Raw genomic sequence first — 27,218 nt, 5'->3', positions numbered from 1 at the left:
ATTCCATTGCGCATTTGCTGTTGCTGGCGCTGCTGCTGGCGCTTCGTTTTTAACTTCGTTTTTAACCTACCTGATTTTGTCTTTTTTGTTGATTTTGTTTTGTAGCACTTATCCCCTGGTTTTAGCAGGGTCTTGCCCCCTCCTCATTCCGCACATAATTGGCTCCCGCACTGCCGTTTTGGCGGGCCTGGATCCCGAGGGTGGGTCACTGTGGGCGCCATTTTGGGTAGGGCTGTAACTTTAGCTTTAGGCGCCATCTTGGAGCGTCCTCGCGCTCGCGCCAGGATTGGTGAGCCTACTTAAAGCTCCCCCCTCCCGCGCAGCGGGACACGCAGGTGAGGACGCCGTCGCTTAGCCGGAGTCGTGCCTGAGTCCTGCCCGTCTGCGCTCGTCCGCGTCGAGGCAGCGCGAGGCGGGGCAGGCTCAGTTTTTCTTCTCTTCTTAGCGTTGTATTGCGGCTCCTGCCAGGTATGTTGTCATACACACGGTCAGAGCTGTTGGCCATAGGTCATTTGTCCAAAGGTTGTGCGTGTAAGCCTGTGGACCCTTTAGTTGGACCATATAGCTGCGCCTGCAAAGGCTGGTCTCTTAAGAGCCCTACCAAAATACGCTCCTTGGAAAATGCCGCCCTTGTCACACGGCCACGTGCTGTATCGCGAGATCTCCGTATTTGGTGTCTTAATGTGAGATCTCTTGTAAAGCATCACCTGTCCATTTATGATCTGATAGACAAAGAGGATCCCGATGTTTTTTTAATGACAGAAACCTGGCTTCAGGACTCTGACTCTGCCATATTGAACCTGGCATTCCCCCAGAATTACACCATCTTCACCTCTAATAGGACCACAAGAGGTGGTGGCATCGCTATGGCAGTCAAAACCTGCTTTCCGGCTGAATGGAAGCCGTCAGGACTACCCGCATGTGAAAGTGCTATCTTCAAAGTCGCCTTTTCCCATCAGTTCACCTTCAGTGGGCTGCTGGTTTACCGCCCCCCCGGCAATGATTCTGTCTTCAGATCCGCACTGGCCGACATGGTCAGTCCTATAGCGCTTGGTTGCGCCAATTTTAACATCCTGGGTGACCTCAACATCCATTTCGACAATGGGTCATCCACTGCCGTGAGCTCCCTGCTGGCGGATTTGGAAGCTCTCCAACTCACTCAGCTCGTCACCCTTCCAACCCACGCTGGAGGCCATATCCTGGACCCCTTTTTTTCCACACTTGATGGGTTAAGGTTGTCAGATCCGAGGTTGATAGGGTGGACTGATCATCTGCTATTAGAAGCTTTCTGTCCGGTCCACGATAAGCCTTTTATATCCAGGGATAGACCAATCCTTAAAAGGCCATGGCACAAGCTCACGTTGGAAGAGTTCTACGGTATATTAGAGCGGAAACCTCTGAGTAATTTCACTAACGTGGAACAAGGTTACCAACAGTTCTGCGCTTGGATCACCGACGCCCTGGATTCTCTTATACCTCTACGATGGGCGAAAGGCCGGACAAAAACACCTAGTCCCTGGTATAATGAGTTTCTCGCAGAATTGAAAAAATCTTGCCGAAAAACAGAGAGGGAATGGAGACGATCATATGACCCTGCTCTGAAAACCCGGTATTTCACTGAGCTGAAACTGTACCATAGAGCTATCTGCAGAGCTAGAGCTGCATTCTACGCTCATGAATTTGCTACCAGCACCAACCGTTCAAAACTGATTTTCAAGGTACTGAAGGACCTTATGAAAAACAGATTCTCATCAGAGGTGATTTGCACAGATTCTCACTGTGATAAATTGGCCTCCTTTTTTGTGGAGAAAGTGGAAAAAATATATCATGGGTTCGACACATTCCACCAGGATCGAGAAGCTACTGTCTCTGATACGTCGGATCATGAGCCCCTGGCTATTTTACCTGAACTGTCGGTTGAGGCCTTTGGCAGGTTCAGCCTTAGGGTCAAGTCAGGCTCCCCTGCGGACCCGTTAAAGCCAGCTTTCATTAACACACTTTCCCCGCTGTGCCGTAACCCCATATTGGATCTCATCAATATGTCTCTGTCTTGTGGAACGGTACCCGCGGCTTGGAAACAGGCAGTGGTCACTCCTATATTAAAAAAAGCCAACTCCGACCCCCGACTGCCAGAAAACTACCGACCTATCTCCCTGTTGCCTTGGATCGCTAAAGTAACAGAAGCCCACGTCAACTCTGTTCTGTCTGAGCATCTGGTTCGTAACCAGATTTTGGATCCCAGTCAGAACGGCTTCCGGTCAGGACACAGTACCGAGACGGCATTGCTCTACATCTTGGAACATCTTCGCCAGGTACTTGACTCAGGTCATACTGCAGCGCTTATACTATTAGATCTAAGCGCTGCCTTCGATACTGTGTCCCACCAAATACTTATCCAACGCTTACAGGAGGCGGGAGTGACGGATGTCGCTCTCCAGTGGTTTCGGTCCTTTCTGGCAGACCGTTCCTTTAAAGTGGCTATACCACCTGGCCAATCCGCCACCTATCCCCTGAAGCTGGGGGTACCACAGGGATCTTCGTTGAGCCCTACAATGTTCAACCTCTATGTGAAACCGCTGGCTGGTGTCGTCAAACAGTGGGGTCTTACGATGGCCTCATATGCGGACGACACACAGCTAGCGGTGACACTTAGTGGAGACCCTGAGGTGGCGGCCCCCAGATTCCGTGCGGGTCTTTTGGCAGTAGCTAGCTGGCTTCGCACCAACTGCCTCCAGTTGAATGCCACCAAAACGGAGGTGTTGGTTCTAGGGAAGCACGCTGAGCTATGGGGTAACCAGTGGTGGCCATCAGAGCTTGGTGTCACTCCTATTCCAGCTGTTGGAGTGAGAAATCTAGGAGTCTGGGTGGATTCTGCGCTCACCTTCAGGGATCACACCAAGAAGGTGGCTGCCACGTGCTACGGAATATTGCGCGGTATTAGGCCGGTTTTAAAGTACTTTGATCCCCCTACCAGACAGCTCGTAGTCCAGGCCTCAATACTATCTCGGCTGGACTACGGCAGTTCACTGCTGTTAGGGGTGAATCAAGCGGAGGCCTCTAGGCTCCAAAGAGTACAAAATGCCGCGGCACGAGCCATTGTGGGCCTCCCCAGACATTGCTCAGTGTCTGGTACCATCACGGCCTTGCATTGGCTCCCGGTCAGACAGCGAATTAAGTTTAAGGCGCTGTGTCTGGCCTTCAAAATTTTGAAATCTTCCTCGCCGCCGGCACTCGCCAATCTACTCACGCCCTATGTGCCTTCGAGAACTTTGAGATCTGAGGGGCTTCATTTGGCTGTCTGTCCACGCTTTAAGTTGAGCAGAATAGGTGGCCGTTCCTTTAGGGTGTTAGCGGCAGGCCTATGGAATTCGCTCCCGGTTCACATCCGAGCTCTTGAGGATTTGCTCGCCTTCAGGCAGGCGATTAAAACTTTCCTGTTTCCAGTCTCTAGTTAATTTCTTTTCTTTTATTGTGTGTTATGTTACAGCGTCTGTCAAAGCGCCAGGACGCCCCTTCGCTGGGGCAGCTGCGCGCTATAAAAATATAAATAACATAACATAACATAACATAACTTAACAGTCCCCCAAGCCCAGGGAATTCAGCAGGACTATCTTTCTTGTACAAAACAGCTCAATCAAGGTTGATGATAAATTTGTGTGAGTTCAATGTCTGGATTTTACACAGGCACTTAAAAAGGGTGGGTATATATTTCCTTGAAGACCCCTTGGAACAATCAGACTGGAAAGTCAGGCTGGACCTGAAAGACCCCTTTCTATCCACTCCATTGTTGGCTCCTCACAGACAATTTCTGCAATAGCAAGGGGCCGCCAATGGTTTGAGTACAAGATTCTTCACCTTAGTGTGTTGTCTGCCACTTGGTGTTTCACCAAGGTAATGAAACCAGTGCTCGAAACCCACAGAGTCAATGGAATTTGTTTGATAATATATTTTGATGGCAACATTATTTTGGCACAAAACCAGGATAAGGTGAAGCTGCACCTCGCTTAGGCAGTTCAACTGTTACAAGATCTGAGGTTGGTCATCAATGTCCCAACGTCCATTCTAGAACTGACCCAAATTATTGAATTCTTGGTTGTCAGGTGCATTCCATTTGTACTCAGTTACAAATTCTTGTTGAGTTTGCTAGCCAGGATTATGGAATTATTAGATTCTTCAGTTCAGGCAATACTTCCAATCCACTTTAATATTAAGCCCTCTAACGCCTAAAGATTCGGCATCTACAGAAAGGTCTTGCATGTATGAACCAAGTTGCCTTATTTCAGGAGGCTCTGACGGAGATATCATGGTAGTTGACCCATATAGAGACATGGAAATCCAGGTCCATTTTTGGGGACAGTGTAGGAATCACAATAGAGTTGGGTGCAAGCAGATTGGGCTGGGGAGTCTGGTGTAGTTTCCACGGGGGCAGATGGTCAGAGGAGAAGTTGTATCTCCACATACATTGTTTGAAACTCCTGAACTTGTCCTTTGCCATCAGGACTTTTCCTCTCCAAGGAGGCAAGCTGTTGCATTCTCCTGAGAATGGACAATGTTTTGGCAGTCCGGTATATTGATTGATTGATTGATTGATTGATTTGATCTTTATTTCGACATTTTTCCAGTCATAAAAGATACAGTTAAAACAAATGTAAAAACAGGGAATATAAAATGATCAATTCAAGTTATACAATCAAGATATGCAATCAAGATATACAATCACCCCTGGCTACCGCTGAGGCTAAGAAACATCTCTTGGACCACATGGCTAACAAGAACTTTGAAAGAGCAAAAACAATGTGCGCTGATGTATCAGTCTTAAGGATTCTCATTGCAACCAAGCATTTGTCAAAACCCATGTTCTTACATAAAGGTACTAACCAGTACTTCCTAGCTTTTCTGTAAGCAGGGCAAAAAAAGATTATGTGCAATTCATCCTCTTGACTCACACAGCAGCCAGGGCAGGAATTATTCATAGGGGTAGACCATTTGCTTGTGAATGCCCCTATTGGTAATGTTCCATGCCTCCATTGGATATAGAGCTTCCTTGCTCCTACTGGATAAATGACATTTAAAAACTCCTCAAAGGCGTATGAGTGTTTGAATGTTAGAAACGTTATTGTCAGGGAGCCAGCTTTGGAGTCATGCAACCATCTATTCTGTTTGTAATCCATAAAGGACTTCATAAGCAATTTACCTGAGACTTCCCTGCACACCCGTTCTGGTTCGCACCAGAGGTCCGATAGTCCCATAATCCCCAATTCCTTTTCAGAAATGCAAGCCAAGGGATTATTGCTGCGCTTCTATTGCTCAGAACGTCCTTCAATTCAAGCCTATAGTTTGTCAATTATGGGGTTATCCAGAGCCTACGCCAAAACCTGAGAGGCTTCAGGGCTAGCTCATCCTCGATAAAGCTCAGTCCTAGATCTAACCTCAGTGGAAGGAGAGGTGTGCTTTGGGGGAGTGCCAATAGCTGCCGCATGAACTTATTCTCCAGGTTACGGATTTCGGGCCTACAAGAGTGCCCCCAGAGTTCCCCACCGTTCCATGCCCTCGCCTTGACCTTGTAGATCTCTAGTGCGGGGCTCACTGGCTTAAATGTCGATGTATTTGACATTTTAAGAATGCCTCCCACTAATTGGGAGAGTTTAAGTTGGGATTTCACCTGTTGGGGGCCCCAGGAGAGGTTTTCGTTAATCGTTACCCCTAGATATTGGAAGGTCTGTACCCTCTCTAGTCTAGCAGTGCCCAGGATAGGTGTTGGGCGGGTCGATGCCGGAGGATTGAAAATCATAAATTTTGTTTTATCCGCGTTGACTTCCAACCCGCGGCATCGGCAAAAATCCATGAAACCGTCCAACACGCGTTGAATCCCCATAGGGGACTTGGAAAGCAGGAGCGTGTCATCGGCGAACATTATCGCCGGCACCCTCCTGCCTGCCAATCTGGGTGCATCATTGTTGGGGACTGCATCCAGATGCGATATTACGCCATTCATATAGAGGCAGAACAGGGTTGGCGCCAGGACACACCCCTGCCTGACCCCCCTGCAGACTGGAAACCTGGACGACAGCACCCCATTCCTCCCGCATCTAACCTGTGCATAGTTTTGTGCATGCAGCCTCATCAAAACCGCCAGTATTGTATGTGGAACTCCCATGTCCAAGAGCACTGGCCACAATTTGCTCCTGGGTACTAAATCGAAAGCGGACCGGAGGTCCACAAAGACCATATAGAGACTGCCACCCTCTAATGTTACCGTCTTCCAGAATAACAAAATGAGACGGAATATCTGGTCCACAGTAGATGTTTTCCTCCTAAATCCGGCCTGATAAGGGCTGAGGATATCATGCTCCTCCATCCACTCCTGGAGCCGATCCAGAATTAGGCGAGAAAAGATTTTTTGGGGGACGTCAATGAGGCTAATGGGCCTATAGTTGGTAGGGAGCAGTGCAGAGCCCTTCTTAAAAATTGGGACAATCTCTGCTCCCAACCAAGTGCCCGGTACCTCCATACCTCCCATAACTGCATTGAAAAGGACACACAGGTAGGGGGCCCAGATCCCCGGTTGATCCCTGAATAGGTCACCGGGCAGTCTGTCTAGGCCAGGAGCCTTTCCCGTAGCCAGTTTCCCTATGGCAATCTAGACCTCCCCCACTGTGGATTCCTGCTTATCCAAGTCCCCAAATATTATTGTGTGTACCGGGAGGCTTTCTATACCTGGGGATGCTGCATATAGGGTCTTAAAGTGGAGCTCCCAGACCCCGGCCTCAATATTGGGTTTGATTGCGGAGCTGGGCTCTCCGGACCCTGTGCTAACTATGCCCAGAATCTACGCGCATCTCTCAAGTCCAACGAAGAGGAAAGATTAGACCATCTTTCCATGTCCCACTCTTTCCTAGCGTGATTCATTATTTCTTTATATTGGGATCTGAGAGAGCGGATTTTTGGTTTGTCTCTCCCATCTTTAAGAGCCCCAATGAGCTCTGTCTTGGCCTTCCTACAGGATGCATTGTACCAGGAGGATACAGGCACCCTACACCTCCTGCTAGAGCCAGGGGGATTGAGAGATTCCGCTAAACAGGCTACTAGGTCCTGATGCACACACTGCATATTTTCATTAAAATCTAATGCTAAGGGCTGAGTGATAAAGGCACCAACCTTCGTAAGAAGGGGTAGAATTGAACGGTATAATTTAGGTATTGCCTCTCGCGATGTCACCAATATTTCCCATTTTACCCTACGTCTGTTATTGGTTATAGACAACCCTTCGGCCACATCTGGGGCAGGTTCCTTTTCATTTACCCTTGGCCAGGGGCTGTCTAACTTCAGACTCAATGCTTTGTGGTCGCTGTCCACTCTGGATATTACCTCAAAGTCGAGAACCCTCGACCATAAGCATGTCTCCACCATAATGTAGTCCAATCTTGATTCGTGGGCCCTTTTGTTGAAGGTGCACTTTGACGGAATATCAGAGGGCGTCCGACCATTGCAGGCCCTAATTGAGTTATTCAAAGTTTGGGCCGTGATCTGAATGGCCAGTGGGGACCAGGACTTCAAATAGGGAGACTGGCACAGCGGGATTCCCCAATGTTGGTCCTCACCCGTCAGCACCCCCTCATTTAAGCCGCGCAGGGGCTCAAAGTGGCAATTTAGGTCCCCAGCGACTATATAGTGTATATCCCTGCTAAGTGAGCCAAGAAAAAATGACAGCGCTTTAATAGTTTTAGACTCGTTTGCCACACTTGTCGGCCGTGAATAGACATTCACGATGGCAAGTTTGTAGGGGATTGGCCAGGACAGGAGAACACACTGGATGTCGTCAGAGTTGGTCGGGATGGACTCACCCGTACAACCCAGATGTAACCCAACCCAAGTTGTAAGACCCCCTGATGGTCGTCCCTTGCCTCCCCATCGGGCAACAATGTTGAAGGCTGCAAAACCCACTCTATGTTGGTCCTCCCTGGCCCAAGTTTCCTGAAATAGACATATGTCGCTACTGTCCACAAAAGTGCCCCACTCTGGACAGGCTAATTTATTTGGTAGACCCGCCACGTTCCAGGACATGATAAGCATGCACTTTGTGTTGCCAGCACTAAGACCTGTACTACCGGGCAAAATAGTGTAGTCACTCCCAAAGGGTTCATCGTCACTAGTGGTTGCTGAGGGCGGTACTAGTCGGTGATCATCGTTTATCCTCCCTGAATCAGGCGTATCACTGCTCCTACTTCTTCCTGGTGGGGGATTCTGGGCTCCTAACAAATCATATGCCTTGTTTCTTCCCAATGCGACTGTGTTGACCTTGATAGCAACATTCTGGCCTAGGATATTACATGATGTTTCTGGCCCACTTAGTGCTAGTCAGTCGACCTGATCCAGGCCACTGAACCTATTGTAACATGGGATCTGATTTCAGGCAAGAGGCGGGTAGTGGCCATAACTAATCGTCCCACCCCTGCCCGATCGGCAGTGTGATGCAAGGGACCAGCCCTCGTCTAGATTCCTCAGTTGTTTGCTGGGGTAAAAATAGGAAAGAGGCCTAGCTTAATTGTTTGTGCCTGGGCTAGCTGTGCTCCAATTGTAAATGTAGTCTACGGCATGTGGGTCCCTAAAATTAACCAGCACACAATCACCAGTTAGAGTTTTAGGTGTGCGCCCTACCCAACCCACCCTTCGGACCATAGATATCTCACTTGTAATGTGTGGGAGCAGTGGTCTGTGCATGTTAAACCAGTGGGTGGCTTTATTTTTCAAAGTTGTATAAGATTCAGCATTCAGCGCACTAATTTCGGGAACCCCTGTTAGAACAGTTAGATAGTGACTCACTTCTGGTGGCAAATCAACTCTAGGCTCAGTTCTGGGTCTATTTTTTTGTACCTAAAATTGCAGGTGCCCGCCCACCGTGACTGTTAATATCATTTTGGACCCCTCCTGCACTACTGGATACTATATGCTGACCTACCCTGGAGCCCGCTCCTAGTTTCTTGGGCGATGCATTTGTGACGGCGGCAGTTCCCGCCGTGGATTTGATGGAATTACCTGCAACTGGGTATGTCACAGGGATAGCGAGATTGTCGTGCGTCACAGCCCCCCCAGATGTGGCCAAATGATTTGAATTGCCCTGGTCTAATGCATTGTTAACAAAACTATTTAAAGTTCCCAGTGTAACATGGTCAAACTTGGAGAGTTGTCTTTCTATACGGACAAGTCTCTCTTCCAGCAGGCGAAGTGAGGCACTCAAGAGTGCGGTGAATTTAAAACATAAGGAGTCCTCCCCTGTCGATAGTTCTTCTGTGGATACACCCGCACCTTACACAGTATCTCCCCCAGAGCTTGCTAGGTGCAAGGGTAAATCAGGTACAACACTTGACCTTGGTGCCTCAGCTTTCTTAGAATTTGGCAGCATTTCATTTTTGTTGCGTCTTTTGGCAAGTTTAGATGCTCTGGCTCCAGCAGTATTGGCAGTGAGGTGCTTCTTCTTAAGAATCGCACCGGTACATTCTCCCCGAAACTGGCGGGTGTTTGGTCTTTCGGGGGTCTTTGTCCAGGTATGTGCACCCAATGTCAATGGGGTGTCCTGCTCGATTGAGTGAGTGGAGAGGGAAATTACAGCCGCATCCTGTGTAGGTGATTGATTTTGCACAGTCATTAGGGCATTATCCATATTCAAGTTCAAGTCCCTAGGAGCCTCTGGTGTGCGAGCGTTCGCAAAGTGCCCAATTGAGGATCTTTTGGCCATGGCAAGATCCTGCGACACCCTGCGTCCATTAACACAATACCCTGGTCAATCACAGAGTTGGCTCTCAATATAAAGTTGTCCAGGGTTCCCGTGAGATTACCATTTTTGGCTTTACTCCTGGACTCCCGTGCAGCCATATTTCAAAAGTGGAATAAAAAGTGAAAATCTAATCCCACCACACAAAGTACTTACAGGAGACTTGAGACGGCACCTGCTTCCAAGGATGGCGAAGGAGGGAGGGCCCGGTCCGGTCTTCTCCGGGCTCAAACGGGCTACAATGGGCCCGCCCTTGGCCCAGGCTTCGCCCGGTGTGCGTCCGCGTGGCGGAGAGGTATAATCAACTGAATCCGTCCAGGCAGGGGCGGGAACAACAGGGGAAGAGGACACAGCTGCGGCCGAAGTAGAATGCTGGTCCTCGCAGCCCCAGGTAACGTGCTCCTTTCAGCTGCTAACACCCACAGTGAACGGCACCCGCGGAGTGGGGCTGTGAAAGGTCTTTTCACTATCCAGGCAGGGCGGGAACAACAGGGGAAGAGGACACACCTGCGGCCAAAGTAGAATGCTGGTCCCCGCAGTCCCAGGTAACGTGCTCCTTTCAGCTGCTAACACCCACAGTGAACGGCAATATGTTAAGGGGACCTAAAATCTCGTATACTAGTGGAGATAGCCAAAGACGTTGCTCTGTACCACATTTCAGTAGTTGTGAAGTACATTCGGGGATAAAGGATTGTAATCTGGTATTAGAGCCCTGGATACTAGAGGAATAACATCAGATCAAGGGGCCATGCAGGATAGATCTATTTGTTTCCAGACTGTATTGACATCTGGAGATTTTCTTCAGTTGGATGCTGGACCCTCTGGCCCTGGCCTCAGATGTATTTCTACAGACCTGACAGGGGAGCATACTGTATGTGTTTCCTCCCTTTCCATTGATTCAAATATTACAAGAAAATGCCAGAGCGCGGGACACCTTCCTGCACATAAACAATCAATATTGGTGACTTGCTCTTTCCATGTGTGCTGCACAATGCAGCACTCATGGAAAGAGCAATAAATGAGGAGAAATTGATAATTTCTCCTTGTATTGTCATTCTAAGACCAGGTATTACCTGGCCTTAGCTTTATGCACTAACCCAGCCTTGTAAATCTGTGGCAGCATAAAAAAGCAATGGGTGTTGCAGTAGAACAACCACTGCAACACCTATTGCCCGCCCCTTTGCCACAGCAAACAGCAGCGGGAAGGGGCATATTTACTAGGTGGCATTAAGCCATGTTAAGTGGCTTACCACCACCTTGTATATATGGAGAATGGCGCAATGCCACCGGAGCATTAAAAAAGATGGACGCTATGGTGGCATTAGGGGCTTGAAAATATGCTCTAAAGAGCCACAACTCAGTTGATGAAATGCAAAGTGGAGATGATCTTGACTACAGCGCTATGGAGAGTCTAGTTGTGGTTCTCAGATCTTTTGGAACTAAGCTGAAATCTCCAGATTGGCTACAGTAGTGTTCACAGAAGAAGAAGCATAATATTTCCTTCTGCACCCTTAATAGAATTGAAAATTCTTGACGCGAAAACTAGAAATAAATGTATTCAGCAACCATCTGTGATCAAGGCCTAGTTTGCTGAAATGCATAGGGTGAGTTGTATTTATTAAAGTTTATTTACAAAAAGAAATTCTAAATGATTAATTATTTGTAATAGTTGTTGTATTGGTTGGTTTGATTGTATGCTTTAGAATTCATGTTGGTTTAATGTTATTTTTTGTTTAGGCAGTTTAATATTATTTTGGTAAATATTTATAATCTTAATAAATCTTTCCTTTTGTGTTTCTTTGTAACATATTTATTATTACATATTGTAATGTGTTATTTAATATGTTACACATTTTTAAATTGGTCATTGTCAGACTTGGCATCCTTGGTGTAGTTTTCCGCTAGCTTTTTGCTTACAGACCTCCTGTTTTTGCTGGCTTCATTTTTGCTGGCCTTAGGACTCTGCACTTTTTACCACTGCTAACCAGAGATTATGTAGTTCTCCCCACTTTCAGCTGGGGTGGACACGTGTTAGACCTGTAATGCTCTGTGTGGTTTTCCCCAAACATTTTGCTTTTAGACCTCCTATTTTTGCTGGCTTTGTTTTTGCTTGCCCTAGGACTCAACCCAGTTTACCACTGCTAATCAGTGCTAATGTGCATGCGCTCCTCCCTAAAACATGTTGGATGTGCTTAAACCGTATTGCCATATCTAATTTACTTGTAAGTCCCTACTAAAGTGGCACTACCTGTGCCCAGGGCCTGTAAATTAAATGCGATGAGTGGGAAAAATGGAAATGACAAAATGACCAAACATCGCTGCTAACTACGAGAGAGTTGGAAAGAGACGCCGGAGGCACGCTAATTCAAAACGCAAGAATTCGAATATCATAGAAATTGCTACGAGCATCTCTATAACATGCACACACGCATGCAAAGACTTTCTCACACCCGTAAAGGCTTTTCACAACAAACCACATAAGACGTTGACTGTTGGACAAAAAAATAGAACGTTGCATTCAAATGACACTCGAGATCGGCTGATCTCTAGTATTAGTGTGTGGTCCGGTGGAGAACCTCCATTTTTGAGTAATGTGAGGTTCAAAACACGTCAACCAGTCTATATCCAAACAAGTGTGATTATTCAGTCTTGTTCTGGTTTCTGATTATATACAATTATTGAAATTCAGTTGATTTGCCCCTCGCAGAAACATGTTTCTTTTAAAACATCCACACTGTTTGAAGATCTAATACTGACCCTTTGCAAATCACTGTCCGTTTTATAAATGTTGAGCTGTTTTATGTTATTTGTTGTATGTTGTCCCAGTCTTTGTCTAAATGTCGTCAAAGGAATTAAATTCTAATGTATTGGTAATAGGAATGTTTAATTAATTGTTATATGTAATGTTTTATTAATGGCTCTTGCGTGTGTTTTTGAAATGAGACTCACATTTAAATAAAAAAATAGATGTATTTGCTCTTATGCAAATAAAAAAGCATTTTGGATGAGAATCCGTTGGGTGCCTTTGATTCAAGTCTGCGCACCTTTGGATATTTGTTGGTATAAAGAACAATCAGTATTGGCAACCTTGTTGTTTATTGCTTAGATTGTCTCAGCCTTACTGATTAGAGCCTAACCCTTCTTTGTTATACAAGTGGGCCTGCAGCACTGATTGTGACACCCAACTAAGTAGCTCTTTAAAGATCTCAGGCCTGCAGTTGCAGCCTGTGTGTGTGCAGTTTCATACTGCTATTTCTACCTGAAAGAATACACCTTTTGCCAGGCCCAAATCTTCTGTTTTAAGACATATAAGTCACCCCTAAGGTTTTCCCTTGATAGCCCAAGGGCAAAGTGCAGTTCATTTAAAAACTTGGGCATGTACTTTTAAGTTTAACAAGTTCTGTTAGTGAAAAACTTAAATTCATTTTCCCTACTGCAAAGCCTACCTCTCCAATAGGATAACATTGGATGTACTTTATTATGTTTCATAAGTGGAATTTCCAAATGGGGACAGGTGACCCATTCATGTTGGGTGTCTCTGGAATCACAATTTAAAAATCTATCTTATGGTGCAGTCAGATTTTAAATTACAAATAAGAAAATGCCTACTTTTAAAATGATGGAATTCTCTTGCCTCAATCAGTTGGTGCCTGCAGCCTGTCTCTGGGTCACATGACTGGGTGTGGGTGACAGTTAGGCTTTGTGTATTCCTCCTAGACAGCCACACATGATGGGGAGCTTAGGAGTGACTTGATGAGTCATAACTGGCAGGGTGGGAGGGAAGAACTGGGCCCAGCCCCACTTACACTTGAATGGGTTGTGTCATGTCTCCACACAAAGGGCTGCATATCCCCTGTATTTGGTCTAGAACTAGGACAGGGGACCAGGGCACCTCTGCACTTCAAAGGTATGCCTCTAGAAGCATCTCCATTCTTCAAAGGCACACCTGTGCATAAATACTGAACCTCAGACACCAACTCTACAATTCATTTCTGGACCTATGGACACTTTGCGAAGAAGGACTGCTGTGCTGCTGAAAGGATTGCCACTCTCCTTGACTGTTGCTCTGAAGGAACTGGTGCCCTGCTGTGCTGACCTACTGCCTGAAGCCCTCTTGCCTGGGTGAGAAGGACTGGACCTGCATCTCTTGAACCCAGAACCCAGAGTTACTCCAAGGACTAGATGTCTTGCCTCCTGATCCCAAACCTCAGTGACACAACAAGTTTCCAACAACTTTGCAGCTGCACCTGGACTCGGGCATCTGTGAGTCTACCCTGCCAAATGGTGCCACCGCAGGCCTGGACCCTGGTAAGTGGACTTTAGCTGCTCTACTAGCCTCTGTGGACCCAGCAGAATGGACGTATCTCCTGTTTTGTGTATCGCAACTGTGAGCAGAACCGCGGACACATCGCAAAGACCAAATCAACCCATTAGAACCACCACTGAGCAATGCATCCCCAGCACAGGCCCTAGCAACCCTTGTCAACAGCATCCTTAACAATGACGCTGGCTCCGCATCTCAGACTTGCAGCTCTTTGGAACCGATTAATTCCCTTGACTGCATGCCTCATTCTCAATGCCTGACTTTGCATTGTAAGCTCCGTAGACGGGAAACTCGATGACCATGCAGAGCCTCACATCACAGCCTCGCTGCATCTCAGAACTGACACATCACCTCATCTGCATGATGTATCTTCAAAGCAGATCCTCCAATGCTCCGCAGACCAGGATGTATGATACTTTGTTCAGCGGGCCCAACTGGGTCCTTGTAGCTGGGCCATGTTTCATTGCAGTCAGCCAAAACTTGCGACTATGTCCAGGTCCGGCGCGACCAGATATCCACTGTCGACACTTTCTGCTTATTGGCACTATTTTTTACCCAAATCTTTAAAATTGAATATCTCTGGTTCTACTCATTGGATTTTGGTCTTTTTTTGTTTATTAAAGAAAGCTCTGATGTCCTAACGTGGTGTGGGATCTTTTTTGTGCGGCATTTTTCACTTGTTACTGTTTGAAGTGTTGCACAATTATTTCACCCATTGCCTCTAAGTTAAGCTTGACTGCTCTGTGCCAAGCTACCAGAGGGTTGAGCACAGGATAAATCATGGTTGGCTTGTGCTTCACCCGTACAAGGATTGTGGTTGGTGCTTGACCAGAGCTCACACCCTAGTCAACGAACAACCCAATTTCTTACAGTCAGATAATGGATTGTAATTAAATGTATATTTTTTTCTTCATGGGTAATGTTATTTTATTTGTCAGCAACTTATTTTTGATATTTGTGTGGTGTTTTACATATTGGATTGGTTATGATAGTGTATATTACTTTATTTTTGTTTTCAATATTTGGGGATTTTAAATATTTTAAAGGTAATACATTTGTAGTCAATATTTATTGTTTTTATTTTTAAGTATAGGATCAAACTACTTTTGTGATTAACTGTTTTGGTGATATTTCTATATTTTGACGTTGTTCTTGAAATTTTGTCATATATTCCTCAGAGGAATGACTTGTAGCTTCAAGGTAGAAGGCATCCACATAGTGCTGTAGTTGGAAAGTGAAAGTGAAAATCCCTAGCCTTCGGCAGAGCCTTTGCTGATGGATACGTTTAAGCAACATTTGTTCTTTTATGTCATTGAGGACTAGTTACCAGTATTTTCTTTACTCTTTTAAAACTTTTGAATCTGGATATTAATCACAGACATGAAGCTAAAGACTTAGAAGGCCTGTGGAACAGTAATACTGCTGCCCTCCACTAGTAGTAGGCCTGTTTGAGAGACCCTTAATTGCTCCTCAGCATCTCCAGTCTCTGCTAAGTGAGGTTCTCATACCCTCCACTGAAAATCAGGCATCTTCAATTAGACCTTACACACAGATATCTAACTATCAGTGGCTATTATCTGTCTTCCAGAGACAGCCAGTTCAGCCTTCAAAATCTCATGGCACTAAGGAACACAGCGCTCTGGCAAACACTCCTTTTTTCCAGAAGGTCACTGAGTATCCCTTAACTATGCTGTAGAGATCAACGGCTATATTTCTCATTATTTCATGCAATGCAGCTAGACACCTTGCTGTGCTGTTACATTACATGAAAGGGAGCAGGCAGGAATGTGCCATACCTAGCACAATATGTCTCCTTCCTGCTCTCTGGCTGTGCTGGAACACACACTGCTGCCTAGAGCCAACAGATGCACCTTTGCTCCATGGTGAAAAGGTGCCCGCGTTATAAGCAGGATTGTTTTTTTACAGGGAGGCACACCTTCTTGCACAAAAATAATATTTTGAGGTTTTTCATCTTCCTATGTGTGCTGCAGAATTCATCTCACGCAGAAATGTGACAAAATGAGAAGACATAAAGATATTTTTCCTTGTTTGGCCTCCCCTGGGAAGGTGTAGCTTTTTGAAGCATTCCCAAGTCTGCCAGTACTAGAAAATCTGGGAATACTTCAGAATACATGGGAGGATGCATGAGAAGACCCAAGCTCCACCCATTGAAACACCTTGACAAATATGCCCCCAAGTGCTTGCCCTTAAACAACTTTGGATACCTTTCAAACACCTTTTTCCAGCTTCAGACATTCTGCTCCAGCTCTAAGAGATATTCAGTATGATCTCAGAGAATCTTAAGCTTAGCCAGACTTCCAACACCCTTGTCTGGCCATTAGTTACCTTGCCCAGCTCGTGGCCCATCTTCCAAAACCTCCAATATGGTATTATATTCCACCAGGTTTTCACGCAGACATTTGCAGGCTGTCCTCACAAATTACATGCAAGTCTTTGGAGACCCTCACCTAGCTACTAAGAACTCCGACTCTCCCATAAAACACCACCTAACTACTTTCACAAATGATTGACTTCCCTCAGAGATGCCAGCAGGCTATTAGCCTGTTGTCGTGACCTCTCCATTCGGCCCATAGCGAGTCATGGCTTTTCCTGAGCCTGCCTTCAGACACTATGTGTGGTAAATAAAACCCCAAGTGTGCTCTCAGACACATTTAATATACAAACTACAAACAATAACAAATAAGATTGTTTTATGAAATAAAGTATTGAAAAATTAACATCTTCCTTTGTATTTTAATCTTATTTATGTTTTGGTTAATTTCTTCCAAACAAAGAAAAGTACGCAGTTCCTCTGTGAAATATTAATCACCATTGGAAGGCCAAGAATGGTAATGTCTGGCAATATAATACAGGGGGTCAGTCACGGAGAGGGGAATTCCTCCTCTCTGAAGTAGGGCTTTCAGACACCCAGCAAGCTAGGTGTCATGCTTCATCATATGAGCCTGCTCCTCGTTGAGCCGGCGCTGTGATGCCCAAAGGGCACCCTTAAAGGGGCTCTTTGTCGGAGATCTTTTGTTCCTTGCCATAAGGGTGCAGTGGGTGTGAGAGGCCTAGTCTGGTGTAGATGCGTGTGGGGTGGTTTTAAAATAGGTCTGGGATTCCTCTTGAAGACTTTATTCTGTTGGGTACCCTACCTAAATAAAATGATATTGGAGGGGTAATGTATTTTGTTATCTATGCAACAAAATGCCTACTATACTCCCAGATGATTGACATGTTTCTCGCCCTAGAATTGTCAATAAATGATCAGTGGTGATTCTTCAGGACCGTGAATCAAACAAAATTATAAAACAAACTATCTACGAAAAAGTGTGGAAAAGGTGCAATGCTACCTGCCACTGGTATTCACCTAGGGGCTGGCCTCCTAGGGAACAGAGACCACCTGTAATAAAAAAAACAATGAAAAAGCACAGCAGTCCTGAATGTTTACAGTATATGTCATGGGACGTGGTGCGCAAGTTGCTTATTAGTTAATTAAAAACACTGTGCATCTACGGGGTATCACACTAATCAGCAACCACCTGATAATCACAATGTTGCTTAAACATCGACAGGGGAACAGGTACAACACCATCGATTAGTGAGGGAACTGCACCAAATTGCGCGAGTATGGGCAAAGCTCACCTATAATAGTGTGAAATATGGCCTCATCTGATGCAGCGGATAAAAGGACACCCAAACAGTGGTGTCACTGTGAAAATAGGAAGTTAGAAACACATTGAAAAGCAAGATCAGCAGACAAGAATATGTAAAGTCTGCACTGGTTATAACAACCGTGAGATGGCAGGAACCACTGTCTCCCAAGAGGTACACAAATGTAACGAAGTGGAAGTTTCAAAAGAGACAGTTATGTCCACACCCAGTGGCGCCCCACGTGTTGCTATTCCCAGCACATACCGTCGGAAGAGCGTGGCGCCAGAGCCACCAGAGGCAGAGTACTTATAAGGTAGAAGTATCAGGGCAGTCAATGGGAACCCCCGCTCCCTGCATGGGCCGGTGAGAACAGTGGGGGCGCCCCCGGGGGAGTACAGCACGGGACCTTCCCGGTTACCACTTAAGGAAAATGCCAGTGACTTACAGGACAGACAAAGAGGCACAATACAAACTCAATGAGCATCACGAGTCCAATGAGGACAAAAACATACATCATTGCGCTTACCTGTTCCCAATGTGGAACCCGTCTCCTGACCTACCCGATCCGCCGCTCTGCAGGAAGGTAATGCAGCCTCCGAACGTGGGGCTTAAGTATCTTTCCTGCAAGCAGGAGTCACAGGCATGGTTCTAGCAGGGGTGTGGCCTCGTCACTAAACAGAAAAGATGGCTACGGGGCATGCGTCCAATTCTATAAAACACTGGGACCATCTTTGAGTGTAGTAGATAAGCTTACATTAAGGTTCCCTGATTTTAGGGGTCATTGTAGTGTTAGGTTGTGGGGTGTGTATAACCCCGTATACGCCCGAGTTTATATTAAAATTTGAATGGAACATTGTGGGCTAGAGTAGGCCCTGATTTTGTCAAAATTGATGTTCAATGGGTTAGTGCAGTACACGCATGGTGTAATCCTTACTACCCTGTATCGGACTGTGCAAGGGTAAAGAAGTAAGGTAGTCAATGCGAGCCTATTATAACCGGATCAAGTATGAAAAAGGGGGGGCTTGGCACTTAGTTTGTTTCTTTCAAGGTGATGTATACACTATAGTGGTGCTACAGTGGACCCTGATATGGGCAAAGTAGATGTTTAATAAACAGCATGGTGCACGCATGGTATAAGCCATACTACCCTATATTGGACTGTGCAAGGGGGGAAAAATAAGGTAGACATTGCCAGCCTATCATTACTGTGGGGTCAAGTATGGGAAAAAGTACTTGGCGCTTAGTTGTTGGTCAAGGAGGCATATGCCCTAAGGATCTGCAAGCGGGGGTGACAAAGCTGGCTACATCGTGGAGCTCAGTGGAGCATAGTATTATATGCAGATAAAGATAATGAAAAACTCATAGTCTGGGAATACTATCAGGTGTTAAGTGAGCCCCAGGTGATATCGTCGTTAAGTCCAATGCTTGCTGCATTAAGACGATGCACCTACCTCTGCTCTAGACTAAACAGGGCTGTTTGTGTGATGGTAGGATGTGCTTCCAGGATGTGCCACTTGATGCTCTCCGGAGTATGTTTCTTCTCTCAGTAATGTGTGTACAGCTTGGTGGTGGTTTTCCCACACCGGATATTGCTTTTGTGTTCAGTTATCCTAGTTTTGGCTGCTCTCATGGTCATTCCAACATAACGCTTCTCGCACGGACATGTCAGCAGATAAATGCAGCGACTAGTATTGCAATTAGTGTGCCTCGTCATGACCCATGTGAAGGTGTCAGATAATTTTATTTCCTTCATTGGTTTGGTTTGGGGACAAACGGTACATGATCCACAGGGGTAGTGTCCGGTTACTAGGGGGAGATCTCAAAGGCATCTTTGTGTAGTTGTGGATTTGGTGCTTGGTCTGGTGTGTATTAACAGATCTTTGAGATTGTTGGTCCTCTCAAAGGCAAAACGAGGTTGCGCAATTGGCCCGTGCGCACTTATTATCAAAGGGAGGGAATAGTCAGTGGGCTTTTAATAGGTCCAGCGTACATGCCCTAGATGCATTCAAACAAAGAAAAGTACCAGTTCCTCTGTGAAATACTAATCACCATTGGAAGGCCAAGACTGGTAATGTCTGGCAATATAATACAGGGGGTCAGTCACGGAGAGGGGAATACCTCCTCCCGGAACTAGGGCTCTCACACACCCAGCAAGGTAGGTGTCATGCTTCATCATATGAGCCTGCTCCTCATTGAGCCGGTGCTGCAATGCCCAACGGGCACCCTTAAAGGGGCTCTTTGTCGGAGATCTTTTGTTCCTTGCCGTAAAGGTGCAGTGGGTGTGAGGGGCCTAGTCTGCATATGGTGAGGTTTTAAAATAGGTCAGGAATTCCTCTTGAAGACTTTATTCTGTTGGGTACCTACCTAAAAAAAATGATATGGGAGGGGTAATGTATTTTGTTATCTATGCAACAAAATGCCTACTCTACTCCCAGATGGTCGACATGTTTCTCGCCCTAGAATAGTCAATAAATGATCAGTGGCGATTCTTCAGGACCGTGAATCAAACAAAATTATAAAACAAACTATCTTCGAAAAAGTGTGGAAAAGGTGCAATGCTACCTGCCACTGGTATTCACCTAGGGACTGGCCTCCTATGGAACAGAGACCACCTGTAATAAAAACAAACAATAAAAAAGCACAGCAGTCCTGAATGTATACAGTATATGTCATGGGACGTGGTGCACAAGTTGCTTATTAGTTAATTAAAAACACTGTGCATCTAGGGGGTATCACACTAATCAGCAACCACCTGATAATCACAATGCTGCTTAAACATCAACAGGGAAACAGGAACAACACCACGGATTAGTGAGGGAACTGCACCAAATCGCGTGAGTGTGGGCAAACTCACCTATAATAGTGTGAAGTATGGCCTCATCTCACCCAGATCCCAAAACCCTGAGGGAAAACCTGCCTTTCAGCCAGTTCCTTCGCCTGAGAAGAAATTGTACCTCAATACAGGATTATAAAAAAGAAGCCAACTTGCTAGCAACAAATCTAGTAAAGAGACAATACCCCAAAAAGACAGTCATGAACTGCATGAAGTGAGTTCGCAATAACAACCGCAATGGGATTCTAGAAACTAAAGGTAAGGTCCCTGACAATACCATCACTTGTGTAACCACCTTCTCACCTAGGTCCCATTTGATTAAGAAAGCTATAAACAAACATTGGGGCGTTCTGAAGACAGGGGACCTGGAAATTACGCAACCTCGTTTTGCCTTTAAGAGGACCAACAATCTCAAAGATCTGTTAATACACACCAGACCAAGCACCAAATCCACAACTACACAAAGATGCCTTTGGGGTCTCCCCCTAGTAACCGGACACTACCCCTGTGGATCATGTACCGTTTGTCCCCAAACCAAACCAATGAAGGAAATCAAAGTATCTGACACCTTCACATGGGTCATGACGAGGCACACTAATTGCAATACTAGTTGCTGCATGTATTTGCTGACATGTCCGTGTGAGAAGCGTTATGTTGGAATGGCCATGAGAGCAGCCAAAACTAGGATAACTGAACACAAAAGCAATATTCGGTGTGGGAAAACCACCACCAAGCTGTACACACATTACTGCGAGAAGAAACATACTCCAGAGAGCATCAAGTGGCTCATCCTGGAAGCACATCCTACCATCACACAAACAGCCCTCTTTAGGCTAGAGCAGAGATGGGTGCATCGTCTTAATGCAGCAAGCATTGGACTTAACGACAATATCCCCTGGGGCTCACTTAACATCTGATAGTATTCCCAGACTATGAGTTTTTCATTATCTTTGTCTGCATATAATACTATGCTCCACTGCGCTCCACGATGTAGCCAGCTTTGTCACCCCCGCTTGCAGATCCTTAGGGCATATCCCACCTTGACCAACAACTAAGCGCCAAGTACTTTTTCCCATACTTGACCCCACAGTAATGATAGGCTGGCAATTACTACTTTATTTCTCCACCCTTGCACAGTCCAATATAGGGTAGTATGGTTTATACCATGCGTGCACCATGCTGATTTATTAAACATCTACTTTGCCTATACCAGGGTCCACTCGAGCACCACTATAGTATATACATCACCTTGAAAAAACAAACTAAGCGCCAAGCCCCCCTTTTTTCATACTTGACCCGGTAATAATAGGCTCGTATTGACTACCTTACTTCTTTACCCTTGCGCAGTCTGATACAGGGTAGAAAGGATTGCACCATGCGTTTACTGCACTAACCCATCGAACATCAATTTTGCCAAAATCAGGGCCTACTCTAGCCCACAATGTTCCATTCAATTTTTAATATAAACTCGGGCGTATACGGGGTTATACACACTCCACAACCTAACACTACAATGACCCCTAAAATCAGAGAACCTTAACCCCTTGGGCGCGGGCGCGATTCTGCGCCTGTGCGCCACTTTTATTGAGTGGGCGGGATCATGACGGCCCCCAGCCGTCATCCACACACGCCCACCGTGACGCATGACGGACGGGGGCCGTCATCAGCATGGAAGGGGTTAATTTAAGCTTATCTACTACACTCAAAGATGGCCGCCGTGTTTTTTAGAATTGGACGCACGCCCCATAGCCATCTTTTCTGTTTAGTAACAAGGCCACCCCCGCTAGAACCATGACCGTGACTCCTGCTTGCATGAAAGATAGTTAAGCCCCATGTTCGGAGACTGCATTACCTTCCTGTAGAGCGGCGGATCGGGTAGGTCAGGAGACGCGTTCCACATTGGGAACAGGTAAGCGCAATGATGTATATTTTTGTCCTCATTGGACTCGTGACGCTTGTTGAGTTTGTAATGTGCCTCTTTGTTCATCCTGTAAATCACAGGCGTTTTCCGTAAGTGGTAACCTGGAGGGTCCTGTGCTGTACTCCCCCGGGAGTGCCCCCCACTGTTCTCACTGTCCCATGCGGGGAGCGGGGGCTCCCATTGACTGCCCTGATACTTCGACCTCATAAGCACTCCGCCTCTGGCAGAGCTGGAGCCGTGCTCTTCCCACGGTATGTGCTGGGAATAGTAGCACGTAGGGCGCCACTGGGTATGGACATAATGGTCTCTTTTGAAACTTCCACTTCGTTACACTTGTGTACCTCTTGGGAGACAGTGGTTCCTGCCATCTCACGCTTGTTATAACCAGTGCAGACTTTAAATATTTTCGTCTGCTGATCTCGCTTTTCAATGTGTTTCTATCTTCCTATTTTCACAGTGACACCACTGTTTGGGAGTCCTTTTATCCGCTGCATCAGATGAGGCCATACTTCATACTATTATAAGCGAGTCTTGCCCATACTCACGCGATTTGGTGCAGTTCCCTCGCTAATCCATGGGGTTGTACCTGTTTCCCTGTCGATGTTTAAGCAGCATTGTGATTATCAGGAGGTCGCTGATTAGTGTAATACCCCCTAGATGCACAGTGTTTTTAATTAACTAATAAGCAACTTGCGCACCATGTCCCATGACATATACTGTATACATTCAGGACTGCTGTGCTTTTTCATTGTTTGTTTTTATTACATGTGGTCTCTGTTCCATAGGAGGCCAATCTCTAGGTGAATACCAGTGGCAGGTAGCATTGCACCTTTTCCACACTTTTTCGTAGATAGTTTGTTCTATAATTTTGTTTGATTCACGGTCCTGAAAAATCGCCACTGATCATTTATTGACAATTCTAGGGCGAGAAACATGTCGACCATCTGGGAGCAGAGTAGGCATTTTGACGCATAGATAACAAAATACATTACCCCTCCCATATAATTTTCTTTAGTAGGGTACCCAACAGAATAATGTATTCAAGAGGAATCCCTGACCTATTTCAAAACCACACCACACGCATCTACACCAGACTAGGCCCCTCACACCCACTGCACTCTTACGACAAGGAGCAAAAGCTCTCCGACAAAGAGCCCCTTTAAGGGTGCCCATTGGGCATTGCAGCGCCGGCTCCACGAGGAGCAGGCTCACATGATGAAGCATGACACCTAGCTTGCTGGGTGTGTGAGAGCCCTAGTTCCGAGAGGAGGAACTCCCCTCTCCTTGACTGACCCCCTGTATTATATTGCCAGACATTACCAGTCTTGACCTTCCAATGGTGATTAGTATTTCACCGAGGAACTGCATACTTTTCTGTGTTTGAATACATCTAGGGCATGTACGCTGGACCTGTTAAAAGCCCACTGACTATTCCCTCCCTTTGATAATAATTGGTTATTTTTTTCATTATTAGTGTCACACTGAACAAATTTCAAGTGGTGTTTCTAAGAACAATCTCTAAATAATGTGATATGCTTTCTGTTGTGGATTTTTATTTGTACAACCTTCTTGTGCATCATTTGTAGTTTTATGATTTAATTGTGTTTGAAAACCATCTTTTTTAGGCATTTTGCATAAACAAAAAGCATCTTACATAAAGTATGCTGTTTCTCCAAAACTAGGGCGCATAATAAGTCTTAGATGTACAACATGGAGGTTGCGCATCGTGCAGTCATGTTTTTCTGAAACAATAACTGCAAAGAAAAAACGTTTAAAAATATCTTCCTGAAACCCTGGCCGAAACACTCAAAGGTGTCACGGAACCCAGCGCAGCAGCCAAAAATGCTGCGCTGCATTGCGTGACATTGAGAGAGCAAGCCAGGAGCAAGTTCAAAGAGATATGGTTCTCTCCTCCCCTCTCCCTAGCGCCAGCGCTGTTTCCAGCTGCCATGCACCAGGCGCACACCTTAGCGTCATAGTGCTAGGGTGCATGTCTGAGTCCACCATAGGTTTTGTACAAGAAAGGTACCCTTCCTGTACAAAGTTCTATGTCAAGATAAGTAAAAAACCTTTTCTTACTTTGTATGTGTGCTGTGCAGTGCAGCAGGCACGCAAAGTCGGAAAAGAAAGGAGAAGTGAAAACTTTTCTCCTTTTAACACCTGCTTTTCAGCGTGTTAAATTTTGGGGCTAATTCCTGTCTACTAATTTTAGAAGATGGGGTCACCCATGTATCACCCATGTAATGCCCCCTTGATGCAAAGAAATACAAAGCAGTGTTTCACACTGCTTTGTGTTACTTTTGGGTACTTTCCTACACAAAACAAGTTTTGCACTGCAAAGCGAATCAGGATAAAAACATTTTGTGCTGGTTAGCATCACTTTTGTGACGCTAACCAAATGCAAAATGTTTGAGAATCTCCCTCCTTGTGTGTATGTCCCAGAGTCACTTCTAGCTTTTTTAGGCATTATTGAGAAAAGAGAGTCACTGCACATGAACACAGAGGTAGAGACCAACAGCAGCATTTGTGTAAACTGCTGGGCCTATATCACTCTTTGGTATTCTTGAAAGCTAGAGATGTCCCAGAAATGCACAGGTCCATGTCAGATTTTCATGATGACAACTGAGTATTAAAATGATTTACATTAGTGGTTCTCAACCTATGGTCCTGGGACCCTACGGAGTCTGTAAAGCCTACACAGGCTGCTTAGAAAATTAAATAATATGAATAGATTAATAAAGTGTATATAGATAAAGAAACAAAATGCAACATTTAACATTTTAAAATGTTCTGTAAATGTGAAGAATAAAAATTAACTGGGTGTCCTCAGATTGGCTAAGAGAGCAGTGCAAGTGGATCAAGCAAAATATAGAGAATATAGTATGGATGATGGTTGGACTCAATTAAATTTAAAAAGGCTCCAACTTCCCCAATAACATTTTTTATTAGAATTGTTTTAAAGTTGTTTCTGAATTCAATAAAATACGTCACCATCTGTGTATGTGTTTGATCAATCGTGATCAATGCATTGTTTCTGTATATTTTATGTATTGGCTTGTGGTTCAAATCTTTGAAAAACTTAGACCAGAGTCCTTGACTTCCATTAGTGACTCAGTGGGGGTTTCAATAATAATTTGTGGTTGTGCGGGGTTCTAGTATTGATTAAGTGGGGGCAACAAAAGTTAAAAGTTTAATAACCACTGATTTCGATTATTTACACGTTAATGTTCCCAGGTGACAGATGCGGCCCGGGCAGGTAGGAGCAGTAAGGTGGTGGGGCTAGGTAGTGGGTGGGAGGCATTTCGACACAGGACAATGAGGAAAAATGTAATAAATTATTAATTTTCCCTTGTCATTTGATGCCGGCCCTACACTCTTACCTGCAGGTCCAACTTTGTACTCTCTTGACCTGAGCCAACCAGATGCCTTCTTGAATTACAACATTACATTGATACCCCGCACACGTGTCCGGAGGCGATATTCCTGATGGTTTGAAGACCAGAGCACATGCCACTAGGCGAATGTTAATACATACCTTCTAGGGTATATCTCAGAGTGACAGCCTGACAAAGCGATGGAGTATGGGGACACGCAGCATCACGAGGCAGAAAGCTTTCTGCTGGTGAAAAATCTATAGCAACACAAACTACTTAATGTAAAACATGAGCAAGAAGAGATCTATTATAAAAATAGACACTTTATCAAGCTGAAATACTAACGTCTTGGTGGAAGAAGGGCTGCAGCGAAACATACAGCCCACCGTTGCTTGTTTTGCATTTTCTTTGCATCCGTGAATCAAAAAAAACAACAAAAAAAACAGAGAAATTATCTAGATGGATGGTAAAAATGTCACATTTACAAAAATAGTTGAAAGGGGAGAAAAGACGTGATTTGTTTTTATCTTCAGTCGCCTTCATAATGCAAAGAAAGTAACACGGTGCGTGAGTAATAGAGAGCAGGATGAAGATCGCGATATAGGACTGAAAAATAGCTCTTCAAAATATGCAAGACTGATTCTTTGGTGTTATTTCCCAGAGGAGTCTGCATTTATCTAATCCATCACCGTGAGGCGGGAAGGACTGTAAACTGGCAAGCAAGAAAACGGGCAAAGCAGAGTAAATTTAAGTTTGTAATATCATTTGGGAGGGTGTAATGTTCATTCAATTCTTTCTATTTTTTTCTACTCTGGACTGCAGGGGCCCAATGAGCCATTCTCACATGTACTCGCTCTTTTCCTCATCCGGGTGATTTTGCTTCTCTCCGTCTTCCTTCTGTGCATCTCTCTGTCTTATTTTATTTACCTTCCTTGCTTTTGCTAATATTCTAGATCTTTCTACTTGTTTTTAATTCTCTCAATTACTTTCTCTTTCTCTCTGATTCCTTCAACAACTACTTATAATTCTTCTCCTTCCGGTTCGTTGGGGGACATTTCAAAGCCTAAGGTGCAGCAGAAGGCAGAAGGCATAACAGCTTCACTGTTCTCTTATGAATGCACATGCCAGGACCAGTGGCGGCTGGGATGGCACCCAGGTGATAAGGCAGGTGCAGGGTAGGGGTGTCACGGGCGCGGGAGGGTCACAGGGGTGTTCATGGAGGATCGTACAAGGATGCACTTAATAAAAAAAAAAAAAATAATTTACTTTACCTTCTCATCAGTCCCGCATCTCTGCTCCTGCTCTCCTCAAGAAACAGTAAGCACAGCCAGGCCCCACTG

The sequence above is a fragment of the Lissotriton helveticus genome, chromosome 3_1, assembly GCF_964261635.1.
Source record: "Lissotriton helveticus chromosome 3_1, aLisHel1.1, whole genome shotgun sequence".
NCBI classification, from domain to species: domain Eukaryota; kingdom Metazoa; phylum Chordata; class Amphibia; order Caudata; family Salamandridae; genus Lissotriton; species Lissotriton helveticus.
The sequence above is the reverse complement of the archived record's forward strand: the minus strand, read 5'-3'. Positions refer to the sequence as shown.